The sequence below is a fragment of the Moschus berezovskii genome, chromosome 13 (genome assembly GCF_049115385.1).
Source record: "Moschus berezovskii isolate FMDL1 chromosome 13, NW_MosBer_1.0, whole genome shotgun sequence".
Taxonomy (NCBI): domain Eukaryota; kingdom Metazoa; phylum Chordata; class Mammalia; order Artiodactyla; family Moschidae; genus Moschus; species Moschus berezovskii.
In genome coordinates, this window is record NC_142472.1 from 69,385,324 (window position 1) to 69,407,631 (window position 22,308).

At 40.6% G+C, this 22,308-nt stretch overlaps 1 long non-coding RNA gene across 3 annotated transcripts in view; it reads left to right on the forward strand.

The window, feature by feature from the left end:
- Positions 1–22,308, forward strand: part of LOC129556256 (uncharacterized) — a 162,891-nt gene that overhangs the window by 27,385 nt on the left and 113,198 nt on the right. For all 3 annotated transcript variants that reach the window (XR_016038907.1, XR_008685944.2, XR_008685946.2), the window contains exons 2-3: positions 19,432–19,693; positions 20,712–20,872. This is a non-coding gene — a long non-coding RNA (uncharacterized LOC129556256). The remainder of the gene's footprint in view (positions 1–19,431; positions 19,694–20,711; positions 20,873–22,308) is intronic.

Here is a 22,308-nt window from a genome sequence, read left to right on the forward strand (position 1 = left end):
CTGGTTTTATGGTAATGGGATTAGTTCCTGGGTTGTCTCTGGCCAGTCCTTTTGACTGACCTTCCTGGTGGCATTACTCAGCCAGGATGGATTCCAGGGTGGAGGATTCTGGGAAGTTGGTAGGACATGTGGTATCTCCTTTTGACCTTTCCCAGTTTCTTCCAGTTGATGGTGGCTTGTTAGTTCCATGTTCCTTACCAGGATCTCCTGTCGTAAAATAACTCATGTGAATGGTTACCATGGTACCTGGTCAAGATGGGTGAGTTCAGTCAGTGTTTTCCCTAACGCCTTGTTTCCCTTACTCCTTTGCCTGGTTATGTGTTTTCAGTCTTTTCCCTAGAGCTTCTTACCCCTGTTGACTGTGTCCCTCCACCCTCTCTCCATCTTAGGAGAGATAGGAAGGCTAGAGGAGTCTGGAGTGGGAGAAATGCCTTTTCCTTAACTGAGAACAAGCTCACAGAATTGTTTTCTCCGGAGTAAGTCTTGGTTATGTACAAGGTTCTGGGTGTATCACAATTAGTACTTATTTCCTTCTTCCAGAGCAATGAGGGGATCTTTCTAGGATTTTTATCTTGAGAACCAGTGGGATTCCTGAAGGTAAAGCTTACAGAAATTTGAGGGCTCCCGAAGAGATTTTTATTCTTGTGCTAATCCAAACACAGATTCTAGCAATTCATCAAATTTACCCCAAATATTTCTATTATTTTATCCCTTTACTGACTTCTGCTTCAGGTGTGACTCTCTGCATGTGCCTGTTTCTCTTGATTTGGGAGTAATGTTTCCCTAAAACCTTGGTTCTTTAATGGGTACTAGAAGAGTCATTGGTTCCAGTTTATCCAACTTTTCTGCTTTTCCTTAATTATAAGGACAGTAGTGACAACTTCTAAACTCTTTACATGTTGGAGCTGAAACAGGAAATCTGAAGGTTGAGTTTCCAAGAACCATGGAGATTTAAGTAAATATTATACCCTCCCTCCTCCCCAACTTTTCCTTTCATGTATATGTAAGGCCTCAAGTCCAAAGGATTGCCTATGTGGAATGGTTTTGGAAATGTCTCTGACTTCCCTTAAAAATTTTCAGCAATAACAAATCTGTCTTGTTACTGACTAATGCTATAATCTTCACCATGAAGGTATCATCTTAAAAAACACTTATAGTCTTCTTAAAATGAAAACAATAATAATTTAACCTGTTGTCTAAGATCATATGCATGTCTTTCTGTTTCTTTCTTGAGAATTTTTTTTTTTTTTTAGTATTTATGTATTTACTTGGCTGTGCTGGGTCTTGGTTGGAGTCTTTGATCTTCATTTTGGCACACTGGATCTCTGGCTGCAGCATGTGAACTCTTAGTTGTGGCATGTGGGATCTAGTTCTCTGACCAGGGATTGAACCTGGGCCACTTGCATTGGGCGCATGGAGTGTTAACCACTGGACCACCAGGGAAGTTCCCTGAGAACCAAAGCAAAAGAACTTGTTTTGAGAGCAAAAGAAGTTAACGATGTGCTATGTGAAATCCGTGCAAGAGGATGGCATGGATATATAGAAAGAGGGGATGGCAGGGAAAGAATGGCAAAGGTTGACAGAGCACAGACAAATTTTACCTACTAACTACTTTTCTAACGACTTGCTTGGGTCAGCTTTTGTAAACACGCAGCCTAATTTGCTGGGAAAGCAGTGTCCTTTTCTTCCCCAACACTTCTGTGAGGCTGCAAATCTTGGTTTCTTTATTTTGCTTCTTTTCTCTGGGTCACCCACACAGTGGCTGAACTACATAACTATTTCCTACTCCCTAAGAGCTGTACTTCCAGACAGTACCGATGTGCCTCTTTTTTTCTCAGTCTTTGAAACTCTTTCTCAGAAGTCAAGATCAAGTTGCAAGGGAGAATGCTAAGTGGTATAACTTGGAATCTTTGGGTGAAGAGGCACTAAGGAACAATTGTTAAGACACCTTCTTTTTATTTATCAAGAAGTGATCCTACACTGAGAGGTGTATGGTGTCCTTGAAATGCTGTTCAAGAAGGGGCAAAGTCAGGCAGTGAGAAAGCTGGCATCTTTTTCTCTGGTACGAAATGTGGAGGGGCTGTGAAAATGCTCAGAGCATCACACTGCATGTTCGAAGCCCCCATGAACCATTAGCCGAGTGAATCAAGCACTACAAGAGTCTTCCCCTTGTCTTCACGACACCTCATCATTCTCTGGGTGTGTGTAGCAGATGTTACAAGGCCCTCACTGACTTCCGGAACTCTTTCCACATTTCTCTCCTCTGATAAATCTTGGCACTTGAAGGTTTCACAATCCAGGCTGACACTGTTGCACCCTGCCTTGTGCCTGTTGCCAGAGTTTCATGAATTAGTCAGGTAGAGTCCATGTGGAAAATGGGGAGCCACATTGTTGAGATTTTTACTACCTTCTTACCCTATTCCCGATTAAAGGGCTTCCAATTACCAGGTGGTTCAGTGGTAAGGAATCTGCCTGCCAAGCTGGAGACTTAGGAAACTTGGGTTCGATTCCTGGATTAGGAAGATCCCCTGGAGAAAGAAAAGGCAACCCACTCCAGTATTCTTGCCTGGAAAATCCCATTGACAAAGGAGCCTGGTAAGTTACAGTCCATGGGGTTGCAAAGAGTCAGACACAGATGAATGACTAAACAGCAAGAAGCCCGTACCTTCAGCCAAAGCCTCACCAGGGAATGTGCCAATGAAACAGGGTCACTGCTCCAGGAGAGTTCCTTGCCTGCTTTATTATATATTTTTATTGCTTTAAGTAAAGTGTAGGTGATTTACAATATTGTGCTAGCTTTAGTTATAGAGCAAGGTGATTCAGTTATACACATACATATGTTCTTTTTCAGATTCTTTTCCATTATAGCTTGTTATAAGATATTGAATATAGTTCCCTGTGCTATACAGTAGGGTCTTGCGGTTATCTATTTTAGATATAGCAGTGTATGTCTGTTAATCCTAAACTCCTAATTTATCCCTCCCTCCCACTGTCTCCCACTTTCCCCTCTGGTAACCATAAGTTTGTTTTTATGTTATGAGCTATTTCTGTTTTATACATAAGTTCATTTATATAATTATTTTTTAGATTCCACATATAAGTGGTATCATATTATATTTGTCTTTCTCTGACTTCCTTCACTTAGTATGATAACCTCTAGGTCCATTCATGTTGCTGCAAATGGCAATATTTTATTCTATTTATCAGTCCAGTTCAGTCACTCAGTCGTGTCCGACTCTTTGCGATCCCATGGACTGTAGCACGCCAGGCTTCCCTGTCCATCACCATTTCCTGGAGTTTGCTCAAACTCATGTCCATCAAGTTAGTGATGCTATCCAGCCATCCCATCCTCTGTCATCCCCTTCTCTTGCCTTCAATCTTTTTATGGCCATAAATGGATATATATGGGTATATATATTCCATATATGTATATATCATATCTTTTTCTACTTTTTTTGTTTTTTGGGCATGCCCCATGGCATGTGGGGTCTTGGCTCCCTGACCAAGGAAAAAACCCGTGTTCCCTTCATTGCAAGGTAGATTCTTAACCACTGGACCAACAGGGAAGTCCCTGCCACATCTTTATCCATTCTGCTGCCAATGAACACTAAACTGCTTTCATGTTTTCCTTGCCTTCTTTACAATTAAGCTTTGTCCTCTCATTTTTCTTTTGAGAATGGTAGAAACTACAGTTGGAGAAGAAACCAGGTTTCTATCCACTCTGTGCTATTTTAAAATTTTATATTTGGTTTACAGTGGCAATAAGGCTGTCAGCTCAGTCCTACAAGGACTTTAAGCAGAAGGGCACTTCCTGGGACTGTATAAAGGTTTCTCAGTATAAAATAGAGAAAGGGAGCCTGTGAAATACAGCTTTTATAAAACAGAGGGGCTAAACCCATTTGGAGGAATTCTCTGCTCCAAACTGCAGAAACTTGAGAAAATTTAAGCCATTTTTTAGTTATGGAAGCACTAAATTAGGAATTTTTGATGTATAGTTAGTACTTGCATCAGAATCATTGCTATTGTTGTTCAGTCGCTCAGTTGTGTCTGACTCTTTGTGACCCCATGGACTACAAAATCACTAGGGAGAACTTGCTTAAAATGCAGAGTCCTGTCTGACTCTTTGCCTCCCGCATCAGCATCTCTGAGGGTAGGACCTGGGAAATCTATGTTTTAAAAGACTTTCCTGGTAGTTTTTCTAAGGATCACTGAATAGAGCTTCTCTTTTAAATTTTATATTCTAAACTTGAAGAAAGCACTCCATAGTTGTTATAATCAAAATGTGAATGCCATGGTAGACAGAATTCTTTAAATAAGATGACTCCCATGACCCATGCCCTTGTAAAACCCTCTCCCCTGGACTGTGGATGGGTTCTGTCACTTGTTTCCAACCAGTAGACCTAGGCAAGGATGATGGCATATGGAACTGTCCTTGATTATGCTGCATTATATAGCAAAGGTGAGGCCTTCCCCAGTGGCTCAGCACTAAAGAATCTGCCTGCAATGTAGGAGTTGCAGGAGGCACAGGTTTGACCCCTGGGTTGGGAAGATCCCCTGGAGGAGGGCATGGCAACCCACTCCAGTATTCTTTCCTGGAGAATCCCACGGACAGAGGAGCCTGGCAGGCTACAGTCCACAGGGTCGCAGAGTCGGACACAACTGAAACGAATAAGCACGCACGCATTGCAAAGGTGCAGAGATGTTACCGATGTGATTAAGCCCTCTCAGTAGTTGACACTAAGTTAAGCAAATGGGAGATTAATTTTGTGGGCCTGACCTAATCACTTGAGTCCTTTACAAGCCAGTCAAGAGCCAAGACAGAAGAAATGTTTCTGTCTTAAAGAAACAAACAACCAAGCTGTGGAAAGAGTTACATGTCAGGGAAGAGTGGGCAGCATATAGGAGCTGAGAACCTCTGTCCTGTTATCACCAGGACTCCTGAATCCTGTTGACAGTCAGTGAACTTGGATGAGGAGACGGACCCAGGTGAGATAGGTGTTCCTGGACTACAGCTTTACGAGACTGAGCGGATCAAACTGCCAAGCTGTGTTTGGACTCCTGATATATGGAAACCATGATGTGTAATACACCTGTGTTGTTTGACCCTTGTCAGGCAGCAATAGAAAATAATGTAAATATTAGAGAATAAAATATCTGATTTATCAAGCATTATAAATTAAATTTCTCAGTTGCTTGGAAGCCTGAAGCAACGGTCTTCAAATCAGGGTCTAGGTGCCTGTTGGGAAATAGGAGGCTTTTCTAAGAGGCACCCAATTTTCAGGAGCACCGATTTTCATATCACTGTTGCCTATAATCCTCCTTTCTCAAATGTACTGGCCTGGAAAGATGCCTGCAATTCAGGAAGTCATGTGTGTGTTTCTTTCCCACCTTTCCTTTTCACATCTGCCTTTTCCCTACTTTCCGAAAGAAAATCACATTTTAACACATCTGAAATCTTACTGTAGTGAATTGTTAGGGGGTGTAAAAATCTCTAATCAAATGGAAAATATTAGCATGTATGGTGCCTCCATGAATTTAAACCCCAAGCACCTGCTATAGGATTTCATGTCTTTCTCAGACTTTTACATATTTCTGTTGAGTGCAAAGTGTAGCCTTAGAAACAGGACTCAGATGGTAAAGAATCTCCCTGCAATGCAGGAGACCTGGGTTGATCCCTGGGTTGGGAAGATCCCCAGGAGAAGGGAATGAAACCCATTCCAGTACTCTTGCCTGGAGAATCCCATAGACAGAGGAGCCTGGCAGGCTATAGTTCATGGGCTCACAAAGAGTCAGACGTAACTGAAATGACTAATACTTTCATGTTCAGAAACAGGGCATTTTGGCTTCTGTGACAATGTTCTGATCTCATATATGTTGTAAAATGGTGTAGCAGAAGTGATGGACTAGTTTCTTCTATCCTCTACCTGATGTCTGTGAAGGCAGCATTTCCAAGGCAGAAGCACTGGAGAGAAAAGTTGAGAGAGTTTGCCCCATGAAGTCCTCATTTCAGGATCCAGGGTGAGGAGCAGCACCTACCTGTGATCACATCAGGGGAAGAGAGAAACAGTGGTGCTAAGAGGTCCCTCCCAAAGTGTGTGCTTGGAAATAGCAAAGGTAGAGGTGACTTATTTTGTCAAGGGAGCAACCTCATGGAAAAAGTCTGTTCTAGAACTTGGTGTCTATGTTAGAATTCACAGGCTTGTCACAGAGACATATGTTAACACTTTTTAGGTGAATTGAGAAATGATGTCAGGTATTTTTATTGTCAGAAAAAAAATCTGATTTTACTGATTTGGTAATGAGGACTGGTTGTGTCAATCATGTTATGTGGTGGATACTTCCATAAATTGAAGGAGCTAAGTCTACAGTGACAAGGTTTGGATGAATATGTTTAATCAAAAGATAAAAACATTTTTATCAAAAATACTATATCAGCCAAGGAATACTATAATTAACAGCATTTTGATTTTTCAAATTCATTATAGCATTCCACAAAATGCTTATACATGAAAGAGTCAGGTGTAATTAATGTATTATTGGTAAGCTTGGGCAAAATACTTAAAAATTCTTTCTAAAAAATACTCGAAAATTAAGTTGAATGAGTCTAGTAATTGGATAGTGAGTAATTTGTCAAAGAGATTATTTCTAAGTCTGTGTTTTTAATAAAATTCAAGGAGGACTTAATTAAATTGTCACCCAATAAAACATTAAAATAATTTTTTGATAATAAATTGCAACCTGATTTTGGACATTTAATTCAGAAGCAAATTCCTTCCATTCTAATTTATTCACACATCAATATATTTTTTTATTGCCTATAGCTGTATAAATGAGCAAAAAAGTAATGAGTGTAATTCTTAACCTGATCACTTTCTGACAACAAATAACATTCATCAATAGTTTGATAAACTAATTGAAAAAGTCCCATTCATATTATTTCCAACAATATTTAATTTTTATATTTGATATCATTTATCAAAATATACCAGACTTATATTCTATATTTTGATTGATTGTGTGTTACTAATAATTGTGATAATAATTCAATCCAGAAGAAGTTCACTCTTGGATTCTTATTAGAAAAGAAAATTCAAAATTGAATTATACACAATAGACAATTATATACGTTTTCTTTCTGAGAGGAAAGATAGGGTGACGAATAAAATCAGGATTCAGAAGTCTGTGGGGAAAGTAAAATGAAAATACAAGATCAAACCCAGAATGAATGATCTAAAATTTCCAACTATTAAAACTTGTTTATATATTTTTAAAATACACAAAATATGATGGTGGGTCTTATAATAATATAATTTTGTACCCATTTTGGTACATTTAAAAGAGTGAGGGAATGGTTGTATTTCAACAACCAAAATTTAGGACAAAAAATGAAAACTTTACCATTTGAAAAAATTAAAATAACTTTCATACATAAGATGGAAAATTTTAGTTGCCAACTTAAATTAGAGGCAATCTATAGTTTCTAAAAGTTATTTTAGAAGATATACAGTTAAAAATTTGAAGACTATTGAATGTAACAGTCAATCATTGGCCAAGGATTGCTGGGTTAATAATTCCCAATTTTCAGTGGGAGTTATTTTAATAATTCCCAATTTTCGATTTCCCAATTTTTAATAATTCCCAATTTTTGTTTTTCACAAAAGTTTGTTTCTCACACATACTCCTGCTGCTCCTGCTCCATGCTGTTTTGTCCCCAGGATCCAGGTCAGTGGCTGCTCTACTTGTAATGTGGCTGAGCTTGTATCAAATGGAAAAAAGATCAGTAACATATGGCTACTCTTAAAGTTTTGACTTAAAAGTGGCACCATGATTTTCATCACGTTTTAGGGACCAAAGCAAGCCACAAGGCCAGGCCTAACATCAGTGGGACAGGAAACAAAACTTTTCCACTGGAAGGATCAGCAAATATTTGGGAACATCATCTCCCACAATGATTTATAGAATTATAGATACTCACTTTGGGCAAAGTATAGATATGCCCAGTGGAAAAGGTGTTGGGCAAAAAAGAAAATTAAAGATGTGCTTCAATAAAAAATAGAGGTACTAGTATAGGTTAGGATGCTATTAAATAGGATGTCTCTTATTTGGATCGACCAATTTTCTGACTTCTTTCAAATTATATCAGTTCCAGTCATTTAAATGCTTCAAGGAACAGAGTTTTTAGGCTGCTGACACATACGTGAATCAGATCCAATCAATAGCAAATTCTTTATCAAAAACTTGTGAAATTTGATGTTTTCAGTTGGCAGATTTGTTTCTTTTTTATCCTACAGCTTCACCATTTGCCATTTGTGAGGTGATCTGTTTATCTGTTTGGAAACTGCACGTTAGAAGATTGTCAGGGGAAATGAGTAGACAACAAATCCTGTTTTGAAATCTTTAAAAGTGTCCCTGTGTAAGAAACTTCCTAGAAACCTTCTGGAACTTTAAGATGAGGACTTCAAGGATCAGTCACCTAAATTTTAATGCTGCTGCTGCTAAGTCGCTTCAGTTGTGTCCGACTCTGTGCGACCCCATAGATGGCAGCCCACCAGACTCCGCCATCCCTGGGATTCTCCAGGCAAGAACACTGGAGTGGGTTGCCATTTCCTTCTCCAAAATTTTAATGCTAGTCTGTACTACAAATGCTTCCAATATTCAAAGCTGTTCTGTCACTTGATATATTTTACTGTGGACTCTCACCTCCTACAACTATATTGAGAGTTTTTTGATACATGAAAATTTCATATGAAGTTCCCAGAATTATTATGTGTTTAACATTTTAAAACATTTTTTCCCCTTTAATTTCAATCTGTAGTAGTAGAAAGATGGGTAGATTAGAGTTTAAAGAAAGCTTAGGAAAAAACATGATTGTGAACTATTATCTTTATTCTCTTTTTACTCTCAATCAGTTTTAAGTGTTAGTCACTCAGTTGTGTCTGACTCTTTGTGACCCCATGGACTGTAGCCTGCCAGGCTCCTCTGTCCAAGGGATTATCCAGGAAAGAATACTGGAATGGATTGTGGTACCCTCCTCTAGAGGATCTTCTTGACCCAGGGATCGAACCCTGGTCTCCTGCATTGCAGGGAGCTTCTTTACCATCTGAGCCACCAGGGAAGCCCATCAACTTTATCTATAGCCATGATAACATGATGTCGTGTATTATATATTTAATGTAAATGAACTTTTCCCTTTGGACAATGCAAGGTACTTAGCATGTGCCAGCTATACGGTAAGTACTCAATAAATGTGGACTAATAAAAAAACAGTAAGATTTTTATTAATGTAGTTTTTCCTTATTTTTCTTCCCTATTAATTTTTGCCGTGGGAATAATGAAATGTAATATTTCAGTGGCATAAACAACAAAGATTCATACTCACGGACCCTAGTGGTATCTTTAGCTAAGGAATCATTGGAGAGGGGATTTAGGAAGAGATTAGAAGAGAAAACATAGAGAACTGTGACTGTATCAGAGATGCAAATGTAAAATAATGGAACCACACAACCACTAGAAGAAAACAAGTGTGAGTCCTTTTATAACTTTGGTGTTGAGGGGAATCTTACTAAGACCCAAAATCAAGGAGCAATAAAAGAAAAAATTGATAACAATAGCAGCAAAAAGCCAGTAAGTTTTTTATTAGTAATCCCAACATTTTGATAAATGAGGAAGAATGGTTGGGCAACTGAGGGCCAGAGAAAAAGAACTTAAACTTTAATTTGAAACGTTAATATATTTTGGGGGAGTCTCCTTGTTGCCTAGTGGTTAGGATTCCAGGCTTTTACTGTTGTGACCTGGGGATCTCAATCCCTGGTCAAGGAACTGAGATCCTATAAGCTGTGAAATTGTGGCCAATAAAAAAGAAATAAAAGTTAATATACTTTTTTCTTAGTGGGCAGAGCTGTTGAGGGTGTTGATGATTTAAGAGAGTTGCTTCAGCCAGAATCTGATCAAAAAGAGGATGTGAGCAGCAGGATTCTGAGGATCAATTGAGTTTGAGGTTCTTCTTCTTTGAAGGTCTCAGAACTTTTTCTGGTAGGCTGAGTATAATACCGATCCATTGTATTTTATCCTGGAAATTTTGCACAAGGAAGTAGAGTTTTGCCTGTTCTGCTCTATGACAGTTAGTCAAATACTTGTGTCCGTTAACTATCATCTAGTTCTTAAAATTGTTTCCTTGGACTTTAGAGAAATGTAGTGATCATTCCAATTCACCCAGCAAAAAGTAATAGAATTGGACCAAGAAACCAAGCCTGACTATCCATCTAGACTTTTGTTTAGTAAATTATAATGCTATGTTAGTGAAAGGTGATGAAAATTCCACTTTTTGAAGGATTGTCACCATATTAAAAAAAACAAATACTGTGATACTGAGTCCTCTCCCAGAACATCTCTAGACGGTTCCTGAAGACAGATAATTGTTCTAGTTTACTCTAGTTTACCCATTGGTAAGTATAACCTAATTTATGGAACTTTCTTTCTAAATTAAACTTCAAAGACTTTTATCTACTTCTGTTTCTAGAATTAGTGGATTATGTTCAGGACTCTGACACTATTCTGAAAAAAAAAAATTAGGCATTTTTTTTCTTGTTCTAAACTATGATCAATCTAGTCAATACAAGGTCAATATTACTTCCCTGAAATCATTAGTTTGAATGCAAAGTAAGTGTATAATAATTTGTCTTAAAATGCCAACATAGCATTATATTATACTATAAGGGGATAGTATAAATTTGAAGTAGAAAGAGAACACCTAATTTTATTTTGAATTCTTTTTGATGACTATCCTCAACTTTTTCCCATTTTACGCTGCTGTTGGGTTGTCTTCCAATGTCCTCAGCAGGGGAAGGTGGGAAGAAATAATGTTTAATTAGATTGCAACTACATGACCCCAGCACTTTTCATTAAATTAGTGAAGGATCAGCCAAACCAGTTTGGTGTCTTGAAGGCAAAACAACTCCTTGATTAACTAAGTTTCTCACTTTTTAAATTGGTGGCTTTTTTGTTGCATGGATACAGCACTGGATAGAACTAAAGATTAGAGATTTCCTGCAAACCATAGGAGGCATTTACAGCATCTATCAAGGCAGAGCCAAGTTGGAAGCCCCGAACACTGAGAAGGCAAAATGAACTTTGAGTCCTCTTGGTTCTATTACAGCTCCCTCCAATTCTGCTCCTGGTGAGCCAGCGCCAGGTACCTGGCTCATCTGGTTTGGAGATGCCTGTTCAGTGTTGGGTTCCCTGTGGGCTATTTGTCCTGTAATCCTAGCTGAGAAGTTAACTAACAAATGACTGCCAGCTCTCAGCTTCCAGGGGACATCTGACTTCTAATAAGAGATTGCTGCTAAGTCGCTTCAGTCATGTCCGACTCTGTGCGACCCCATAGACGGCAGCCCACCAGGCTCCGCCGTCCCTAGGATTCTCCAGGCAAGAACACTGGAGTGGGTTGCCATTTCCTTCTCCAGTGTGTGAAAGTGAAAAGTGAAAGTGAAGTTGCTCAGTCGTGTCTGACTAGTAGCGACCCCATGGACTGCAGCCCACCAGGCTCCTCTGTCCATGCGATTTTCTAGGCAAGGTACTGGAGTGGCTTGCCATTGCCTTCTCCGATTAGAAGATATAATATCTCTAATGATTATATTTCAAGTAGATGGTGGGTAAAATCCCTACTTGGACATTAGGGAATTCTGAAATCCCATCCCATAGGTATCTGGCCCATGCAATGAGCATGGTTGATTCAAAAACATAGTCAAGGTTACAGCAATGGAGAAACAGACAGAGAACAGACTTATGGACCCAGGGAGAGGGGAGGGGAGGGGAGATGCATGGAGAGAGTAAAATGGAAACTTACATTACCATATGTAAAATAGATAGCCAATGGAAATTTGCTGTATGGCTCAGGGAACTCAAACAGGGGCTCAGTATCAACCTGGAGGGGTGGGATGGGGTGGGAGATGGGAGGGAGGTTCAAAGGGGAGGGGATATATGTACACCTATGGCTGATTCGTGTTGAGGTTTGACAGAACACAGCAAAATTCTGTAAAACAATTATCCTTCAATTAAAAAATAAATTAATAAAAAAAGACTAAACAAAAACAGAAACATAGCCAAGGTTAGACATTGAGGATTTTAGCCCAGTGCTTCATTTGGACTCCCGTCATTATTCCAACCTGATTCAGAGACAGTGAGGATGAGTTTCAAGAATTTGCTGCCTATAAATAGTGAGCTCGGGAAAGGAAGGATGATGATACATAGTCACAAATATTTATTGAGAGCTAATATTATCCAAACTCCGAACTAGGTATATAAGTGGCAAGACAGGGAGTGTCCTTGTCCTCATGATATTTGGTAGAATGGTGGTAGAAGCTAGAAAGTAATCAACTATACAAATCTATGCTATGAATTGCAATAAATATGGAGAGGAAAACTAGTAGGATACTAAGAAAGTTACTGAGACTTCCTCAGTGGCTCAGGAGAGCAATACAGGAGCCACAGGAGATGTGAGTTCAATTCCTGCAGAGGAAGTCCCTCTGCAGGAGGGCACGGCAATCCACTCCAGTATTTTTTCCTGGAGAATCCCATAGATGAGGAGCCTGGTGAGCTACAGTCCATAGGGTCACAAGAGTCAGAAACGACTTAAGTGACTTAGCACGCATGCACACACGCAAGAAAGTTAATGAGAGAGACTTTGACCCAGGGAAAGATAAACTCAGTGGTGAATTTCTCCAAGACCCTGGAGCCAAAATGTCTGGATTCAAATCTCAGCTCAGCTGTGTGATCTTGGCCACACTGCTTTAGTTTTGTGTTGCCTCAATTTCTTCATCTGGAAAATGGGGACGATATTAATATCTATCTTATGGAGTTGTTATGAGGATTAACTGAATTAATACACGTGTGTAAGGTGTTTAGAACAGAGATGGGCACAAAGTAAACCTTTAGTTCCTTATTATTACTGGGGTCAGGGAGAGAACCTCACAGAGGAAATGCCATTTGACTGTGATTAGAAGGAAGCCCCATGAAGAGGATTAGGATGTGGGCTCCGGGCAGAGGGCAAACTTCTGTGATATGAAGGAAGCCACTACATTTAAGAAACAGAATAAAGAGAGAAGCTATCTGGTTGATGCCAAGTGGCCGGAGGGTTGAGACAAGGCTCCAGAGGAGGAGGACAGAGGTCATATTATGTTGAGATTTGAAGAGTGTGTTAAGGGTTTTGGATTTTATTCTAAGTGCAATAGTAAGATAGACGTGGTTTAAACTGGAAAATAATGTGTTATAATATATGCTCTAAAAAATAACCTTCTGCCTATACTGTGGAGAATGGATAGGAAAGCTGGGCTACCACTTGGAGGGGTGTGTTAGTCTAGTTAGGGTTCTCCAGAGAAACAGAATCAACAGGAGGTGTGTCCGTGATCAGTCATGTCTGAATCTTTGTGACCCCATGGAGTGTAGCCCCACCAGGCTCCTCTGTCCACAGGATTTTCCAGGCAAGAATACTGGAGTGGGTTGCCATTTTCTTCTCCAGGGGATCTTCCCAACCTAGGGACTGAACCTGTATCTCTTGTGTCTCCTACATTGGCAGGCAGATTCTTTACCACTAGTGCCACCTGGAAAGCCCTATATATAAAATATAGCCCTATATATAAAATATATATTATATATAGTACCTTCCCAGCAACATTTAGACTGCTGTCTGAAACCATAACCTACCAAGTTGACCCATAAAATTAACCATCACGTGCCCTGTTTCTGTAGTCCAGGTGAGAGATAATGGTGAAGAGGGCAGTGGCTGGTGATTGAGAAGAGGTTGAGTCAAGATTTAGTACAACAAAAAAATAGGTAGTACTTGGTGTTGATGCATTATGACATAGTGTAAAAAGTGTGTGTGTGGGAGCCATCAAGAACATTCCCTTTGTTTCTGTCTTTCATCAGAAGCACAGCCCTACCTCACCCACCTAGGGGGGTCCTCAAGCAGTGACCTTTTACAACCTACCAAATGTGACCCAGTGAAGGTCAGGACTTGCAAGAAGGACTGGCTCAGTAGAACCCAAGCAGGAATATGAAGACAGGTTAATGCTTCCTTTCTACCCAGCTTGGGGAAAGTTGCTTCAAAAAGGAGACAATGTAAGACGTCCCTGGTGGTCCAGTGGTTAAGACACCACACTCCCAGTGCAGGGGGCTCAGGTTCAATCCCTGGTCAGGGAAATAGATCCCATATGCCACAACTAAGACCCAACACAGCCAAATAAATAAATATTTAAAAATTTAAAAAAATATTTAAAAATTGTTAAACTGTGTTCATGAAGCTGAGAGATATTGGACTGAAAAGTGCCCATCTAATTTGGTAGTTTTGCTGATGGAACCATTTTTCAGATGAACAAACTGAGGTAAGAAAGGTAAACTATCTTGTTCTAGTTTAAGCTAGCAGCTCAGTTTGTCTGCTTCCAAGATCAAACTCTTAATTATGTCCATGTTTTTAAGAATGAGCGCAGGGTGTGATCTTACTGCCCTTGCCCTGACTTCATGGCCTTTTCTTGATGTGGCTGATGGACAGTGATGCTCTGATTCTGGACTTTAGCCCAGATATAAACTGGGTCTTCTGAAAACATCTCAAAGTTCTAATATTTAAGACTCTCTCATCAAATTCATAGTATTTGCTAACATTTTCTGAAAGTCTTAGTGGTAGTAAATCATCAGTTTATAACACCAGTTCTTAAAATCCTTCTTGGTTTAGAGATCCATGCAATTAAAGCAAATTTATTGAAATAGATTTTGTAATTACTTAGTCTTGTAACAAGACTTTTGTTAGGTTTGTAACCACAAACAAAGAACACCCACTTAACTATATTGAAGAGCTAATTTAGTTTCAGCCCAGCAATTTTGAAATAGTCACTTATGTAATAAAATTTAAATCATAGGAGTTCTTTTCTAGAAGCTAACTGTGTATGTATTTATAAGTTCATAATACATGCTATTATGGTTTATTTAATATTCTTATATTTCCAACTCACATTCAGTTCCTTCTGTTTATTTGCCTTCTGGATCATAAGTGTCAATGATTCTTTGCCCTTGTTTCATTTTCTATCTGGCACATAGAGCTATTGTACAAATCTGTTCATTTGTAAAGGACTTCTATGCAAGTTCTGTATTTTGAAAGCAATAAGCATGCCCTACATAAAAAATGACTGTGACACAGGTTATTTTTTTTTATTACTTTCAAGTCATGCTTGTAAATGCTCGATAAACATGCATTTTTAAAAAGAGATAATTTTATTAAACAGAAGAATTTCCATTCAGAAATTATACAACCTTATGTGGTGGTTTTTAAAAATGTCCACAGACTCTTCGACATTACTTCCTTTAGGAGGTGCTGTCTAATTCCCCTCTTATCTTAATTCCTCCTCCCCTTGCATGTGGGTAGGTGGACTTAGCTCTTCAGTTCAGTTCAGTTCAGTTCAGTCACTCAGTCATGTCCGACTCTCCGCGACCCCATGAATCACAGCACGCCAGGCTTCCCTGTCCATCACCAACTCCCAGAGTTCACTCAAACTCATGTCCACAGAGTCGGTGATGCCATCCAGCCATCTCATTCTCTGTCGTCCCCTTCTCCTCCTGCCCCCAACCTTTCCCAGCATCAGAGTCTTTTCCAGTGAGTCAACTCATCACATGAGGTGGCCAAAGTATTAGAGTTTCAGCTTTAGCATCAGTCCTTCCAATGAACACCCAGGACTGATCTCCTTTAGAATGGACTGGTTGGATCTCCTTGCAGTACAAGGGACTCTCAAGAGTCTTCTCCAACACCACAGTTCAAAAGCATCAATTCTTCGGCGATCAGCTTTCTTCACAGTCCAACTCTCACATCCATATATGACCACGGGAAAAACCATAGCCTTGACTAGATGGACCTTTGTTGGCAAAGTAATGTCTCTGCTTTTTAATATACTATCAAGGTTGGTCATAACTTTCCTTCCAAGGAGTAAGCGTCTTTTAATTTCATGGCTGCAATCAGCATCTGCAGTGATTTTGGAGCCCAAAAAAATAAAGTCTGACACTGTTTCCACTGTTTTTCCATCTATTTCCCATGAAGTGATGGGACCAGATGCCATGATCTTTGTTTTCTGAATGTTGAGCTTCAAGCCAACCTTTTCACTCTCCTCATTCACTTTCATCAAGAGGCTTTTTAGTTCCTCTTCACTTTCTGCCATAAGGGTAGTGTCATCTGCATATCTGAGGTTATTGATATTTCTCCCGGAAATCTTGATTCCAGCTTGTGCTTCTTCCAGCCCAGCGTTCCTCATGATGTATTCTGCATATAACTAATGGAACATTCCAGAAGTCATGGGGTGTGACTTCTGAGCTGGGTCATAACATGCGTATCCATCCTGTCTTGTTCCCTTGGGTGACTCTCTACCTGACACAGCTCATCACCGTGATGTGAGGACACTCATGTTGCCTGAGGCTTCCTGCTTGAGGCCTGTGCCAACTGCCAGGTGTGAGTGAGACACCTAGAGGCAGTCCCTGCAGTCCCACTGAAGCCTTTAGCTGATGGCAACTCTGGCCATCATGTTGAGTCTCACGAGAGACTCTGAGCCAGAACCACCCAGCTAAGCAGCCTCTAAATTCCTGAGGCTGAGAAAATCCAATTACTTTTCACTTTCATGCTTTGGAGAAGGAATTGGCAACCCACTCCAGTGTTCTTGCCTGGAGAATCCCAGGGACAGAGGAGCCTGGTGGGCTGCCGTCTATGGGGTCGCACAGAGTCGGACACGACTGAAGTGACTTAGCAGCAGCAGCAGCAGCAGCAGCTGTGCAGCTAAAGATAGCTAATAACCTTAGCTTTGGGAAAACCCTGGGGATGGTCAATGTTTTAAAGATTCACTGTCCTCATTTGGGAAGTCACTACCATTCTTTGTTGGGGTGGGGGCGGGGTGCTCTCATGTCTCTACCTTTCTGGGGAATCCCCTATAAACACAGCCCAGCCTCAGTGTGTTTGGAAGCAAGCTGGTGGAGTCCACACCACACTTGCAGAATATCTGGCACCCAGCAGTTAGCATGAGAAAAACAGAGGTATTTTTTAAGTAAGACCATTGCATTATTGCTACATCATCCCCATAGACATCGCCAAGAGTGCTTGCGCTGGCACTTCAGTCATGTCTGAATCTTCGTGACCCTCTGGACTGTGGCCTGCCAAGCTCCTCTGTCTTTGTCCTCTCCAGGCAAGAATGCTGGAGTGGGTTGCCCTGTCCTCCTCCAGGGGATCTTCCCCACCCAGGGATCAAACCCACGTCTCTTACATCTCCTGTATTGGCATATGAGTTCTTTACCACTAGCACCACTTGGGAGGCCCCTGGCCATCACCATCTTTGTCATTAAACATTGGGCTGCAGATGCTATTATAAGAAGTAAGTGTCTATTTAAAAGGGAGAAATCAACCACACCCCCCAAAGGCAATGACCCTTAGTTTTTTTTTTTAATAATTATTTCCTTAAAGTCCTTGACAGTGTGATGATGCTTATATTTGTGTGATGTAGCCCGCATTCCATGGGAACAGATACTGGGAATCAAAGCCACAGTGCTTTCTCTGTCAACCTCCATTGAAAATGCTACTGTCAGCTCAGTCATTAGCCTCATTTTGCAAGTTGATTCTCTTTATTGTTCTCCATTTTGGATGACAGAGGAAAGGGAAGACATAGAAAGAAGGAATACGCCCGCTGAGATAATTGCCCTGTCCTTCTCTGCAGGAAATAAAAAATCTCCTTTATCCTTTCATTCCTCTAAGCAAGCTGCTTCAAAATGCGGTTCGGCAAAGAACTCGGATGTTAAAAAGCCCAGATGACATCTCCAGAGCAGTATATTATGCAGCTTTTGAGCTAGGTACAGACAAGGTGACTAATGACTGGAGAGCTGATCAGATGCCCCGGAGAAGGTAGTAGTCATGCTTGAGAGTGATTCCTCCTGGGGAGTTGGCAACAGCATTTTAAATCTCTGATTTGTTTGCTACAGCACAAGCCAACTGTGGTTCCTTCATGTTTACGTTCCACGCAGTCAGAGGTGCTGCAAAGACACATTTTATTCTTTCCCATCCTCCAGTTCCGTGGAGCTCAATCTGCTACTTGAGCTAGGAATATTAGCTTCCCTGACATATGTGGTTATCAGGAGATAAGAGATTATACTTCTCCTACCAGCGGAATCTTGATACTGCTTCATGGTATGCAGCACCTCCTTTTAATTATAGGACTTTTGTTGGATGGACAGTTATTTTCGGTTGTATACAATATAAGTTTCAGAACAAGGAAGGAGGGGATACTGGTCATAGGAGAGGAAAACAGGCAAGTTAGGAGAGGCAGAATGAGAGGTTTGGAATTGCAGATCTGGACTTAGAAGAATAGCCACCGAGGGACCAATTTCTGTGTAAGTGTTTTTGAGGCAGGAGCAGTGAGCAGAGTTGTGTAAGCATACCCTCCCTGCCCTGTACACCAACATTCCGGGATCCTCTACTGAAGGTATTGCCAAAATCTTGGCTCCCTGTCCACTGATGCCATAGAATAGAAATATGGAGACAGAATGGAAAAAATAGAAAAAAGTAGCTTTATTTTTTCCAGGCAAAGGAGAAACACAGCAGGCTAGCACCTCAAGAAATGTGTCCTTCTCTCACAGGAATAAGAGAGAGGTTTTATATCCTCATGAAGGTCTTGCTTTTTTTTTTCAAAGTTTCAAAACAACCATGCCTTCCACCAGGCAACTCAGCAACTGGGCCTGGTGTCCCTGAAGTTACTGGCTCCTGACCTTCTTTTCAAAATGCAGAATGCTACAAGAGAATGTAAGGGGAGAAGAATGCAGGTGCAGAGTACAACTATATGAAGTCAAAAAGTAGTTGGATTTGTTTAACTTTGTGAAGGACAAGTCTAACTATAAATGTTTGTTAGTAGTAACAGCTAAAGAATAACCAAGGTTGCTTAACTCTTCCACGCCTATTTGGCTGGTATGTGGCAAAGGCTGTTCAGTCATTTCTGTTTTTGCTGCAACAGGTGTGACCCCAAACAGTCCCACCCCCTGCTCCCAGCCTTCTTCCTTGTCCTTGCTGGAAGTGTCAATGAGATGGAGTCTGATTGTATGTCCACAGTTGCATGAAAATAAGAACTTTCTTTAAGAAAATTAAAAACAAATGATTGATGGAAATGTTTACTAAATCTGAAGAATGCATTTTTAAATGCATTAAAATCTTAAGATGCATTTAAACCATTTTTAAATGTATAATACTGTTGCATTAAGTACATTAACTGCATTGTGCGGTTATCACCACTATGCATTTCTGGAACTCTTTCGTCTTTCCAGTCAGAAATTTGGTCCCCATGAAACAATAACTCCCCATTCCTCCCTTTCCTCAGCCCCTGGTAACCACTATCCTACTCTCTGTTTCTCTAAATTTGCCTATTTTAGGATACCTAGGATACTGTTGGGCTTCTCTGGTGGCTCAGAGGTTAAAGCGTCTGCCTCCAATGCGGGAGACCTGGGTTCGATCCCTGGGTCAGGAAGATTCCCTGGAGAAGAAAGCGGTAACCCACTCCAGTATTCTTGCCTGGAGAATCCCATGGACGGAGAAGCCTGGTAGGCTACAGTCCACGGGGTCGCAAAGAGTCGGACACGACTGAGCGACGGAATGGAACGGAAGATACTGTAGACTTCCCTGGTGGCTCAGATGGTAAAGCGTCTGTCTACAATGCGGGAGATCCGGGTTTGAGCCCTGGGTTGGGAAGATTCCCCTGGAGAAGGAAATGGCAATCCACTCCAGTACTATTGCCTGGAAAATCTCATGGACAGAGGAGCCTGGTTGGCTACAGTCAATGGGGTCGCAAAGAGTCAGACATGACTGAGCGACTTCACTTTAAGATACTGTAAGGTAACATTTGTCCTTTTGTATCTGGTTTATTTCACTTAGCATCATGTCTTTAAAGTTCATCCATGTTGCAGCATGTTAGAATTTCCTTCCTTTTGAAGACTGAATAATTTTCCATTGTATGGATATACCACTTTAACTTATCCATTTATCTATTCCCCTGTCATGGAAGTGCAGAGTCTTGACTTCTGGATCACTCAGGAAGTCCTCTGTTCATCTTTTGATGGACATTTGGGTTATTCCTTTTTTTGACTATTGTGAGTAATGTTTCCATGAACACTGATGTAAATGAACAAATATCTGTTCAAGCTTCTGCTTTTATTTCTTTTGGGTATACACCCAGAAGTCTATATACACCCAGAAGTTTTCCGCATTGACTGTACCATTTTATATTCCCACCAGCAATGCTTGAGTGTTCCGGTTTCTCCACACCCTCTCCAACGTTTATTTTCTATTTTTTCAAAAATTATTTTATAGCAGCCATCTTAATGGGTGTGAAGTGGTATTGCATTGTGATTTTGATTTTTATTTCCCTAATGATTAGTGATGTTGAGCATCTTTTTATGTGTTTATTGGCCATTTGTATCCTTTGGAAAAGCTCTCTTCAAGCCCTTTGCCCATTGTTGAATCAGATTGTTTATCATTTTGCTGGTGAGTTGTTGCTGACTATTTTTGTAAATAAAGTTTTATCAGAACAGCCATGCCTGTTCATTTACATATTTTTTTATGGCTGCTGCCCTGTTACAATGACAGAGTTGAATAGTTGAGCTGGAAGCTGAATGGCCTACAGAACCTAAAACATTTTTTATCTGGCTTTTTACAGAAAAAGTTTGCCAGTCCCTGCTGCAAACCATCAGAGCTTCGATTGATATTCTCGCCTTCCCCAGGAAAGCTGGCAGCCTCTTCCCTCCCGCCCTCGCCCTCCTCATCGCGCTGTTCCTCCCCTCCACATGTGTCCTCCAGATGTGACACTGAGTTCATTGGGTAAGGCTGTGAAGAAAGGTAAAATTAGAGAGTTGGAAAGGAGTAGCATGAATATTCTAGGAAGGATAGACTATTAAAGAATAACAAGGTTGTGAGGTGAAATGTGAAAGTGGGACTCCACAATGTTTATTTCTGTAATTAATAGTTATTCATGACTTTTAATGTGCCAGGTACTGCTAGGTACTTTCCATGCATAATAACATTTCATTATCAGAAACCTATCGCTGAGATAAATGTTCTTATTAACATTATTTAAGCATGAGATTATTTGCTCAAAGTTTCTTAGTAAATGGCTGAGTCAGGTTTTGAACCCAGGTCAGTCTAACTTCAGAGTCCAAATGTAACCATTCCATCACTATGCTGGGGAGAAACAAGTTCCATTTGGAAACAGGGAGCCCAATAGGGTAGAAGAAGTTGTGTGTTGTGGGGGAGAGGTAGATAAATTACCTTCTATAGATTTGAACTGAATTTCAGGTGACCTTGATAGCCATGCTGTAGGTTTTGGATTTTATCCTGAGAACTATGGGGGGCTTAAATGATAAAGTTCATTTGGGGTTGTGAAAAATTGGGTGCTTGAGGCGAGGCAAGGCAGGGAGGGCAGTGGGCAGGCTATTGTGGTCATCTTGAACAATGGCAAAGACTTGAACTAGGATGCTGTAAATTTTTAAATAGGTCATAAAAAACCATGAATCTGTTTTTTCAGAGCTCAGTTCAGTTCAGTCGCTCAGTCGTGTCCGACTCTCCGCGACCCCATGAATCACAGCACGCCAGGCCTCCCTGTCCATCACCAACACCCAGAGTTCACTCAAACTCATGTCCACAGAGTCGGTGATGCCATCCAGCCATCTCATTCTCTGTTGTCCCCTTCTCCTCCAGCCCCCAACCTTTCCCAGCATCAGAGTCTTTTCCAGTGAGTCAACTTGTCGCATGAGGTGGCCAAAGTATTGCAGTCTCAGCTTTAGCATCAGTCCTTCCAATGAACACCCAGGATTGATCTCCTTTGGAATGGACTGGTTGGATCTCCTTGCAGTCCAAGGGACTCTCAAGAGTCTTCTCCAACACCACAGTTGAAAAGCATCGATTCTTCGGCGATCAGCTTTCTTCACAGTCCAACTCTCACATTCATACATGACCACGGGAAATGACCTCTAAAAGTATTTCTAGGTTAATTTTAATTTTTTTCTTTCCTCCTCCTTCTCTTCCTTCTTCTTCTTTTTTTTTTTTTTTTTTAATATTTTGGATGTAGCACACAGCATATGAGATCTTAGTTCCCCAACCAGGGATTGAACCCATGGGCCCTTGCAGTGGAAGTGCAGAGCCTTAACAGTTGGACCTCCAGAACAGTGTCTAGCTTAATTTTATAGGAGGATGTATGTTGCTTTGTCTCTATCCTTAGCTGCACTTTTCATCTACTGTGGAGCATGCTAGGAGATGTA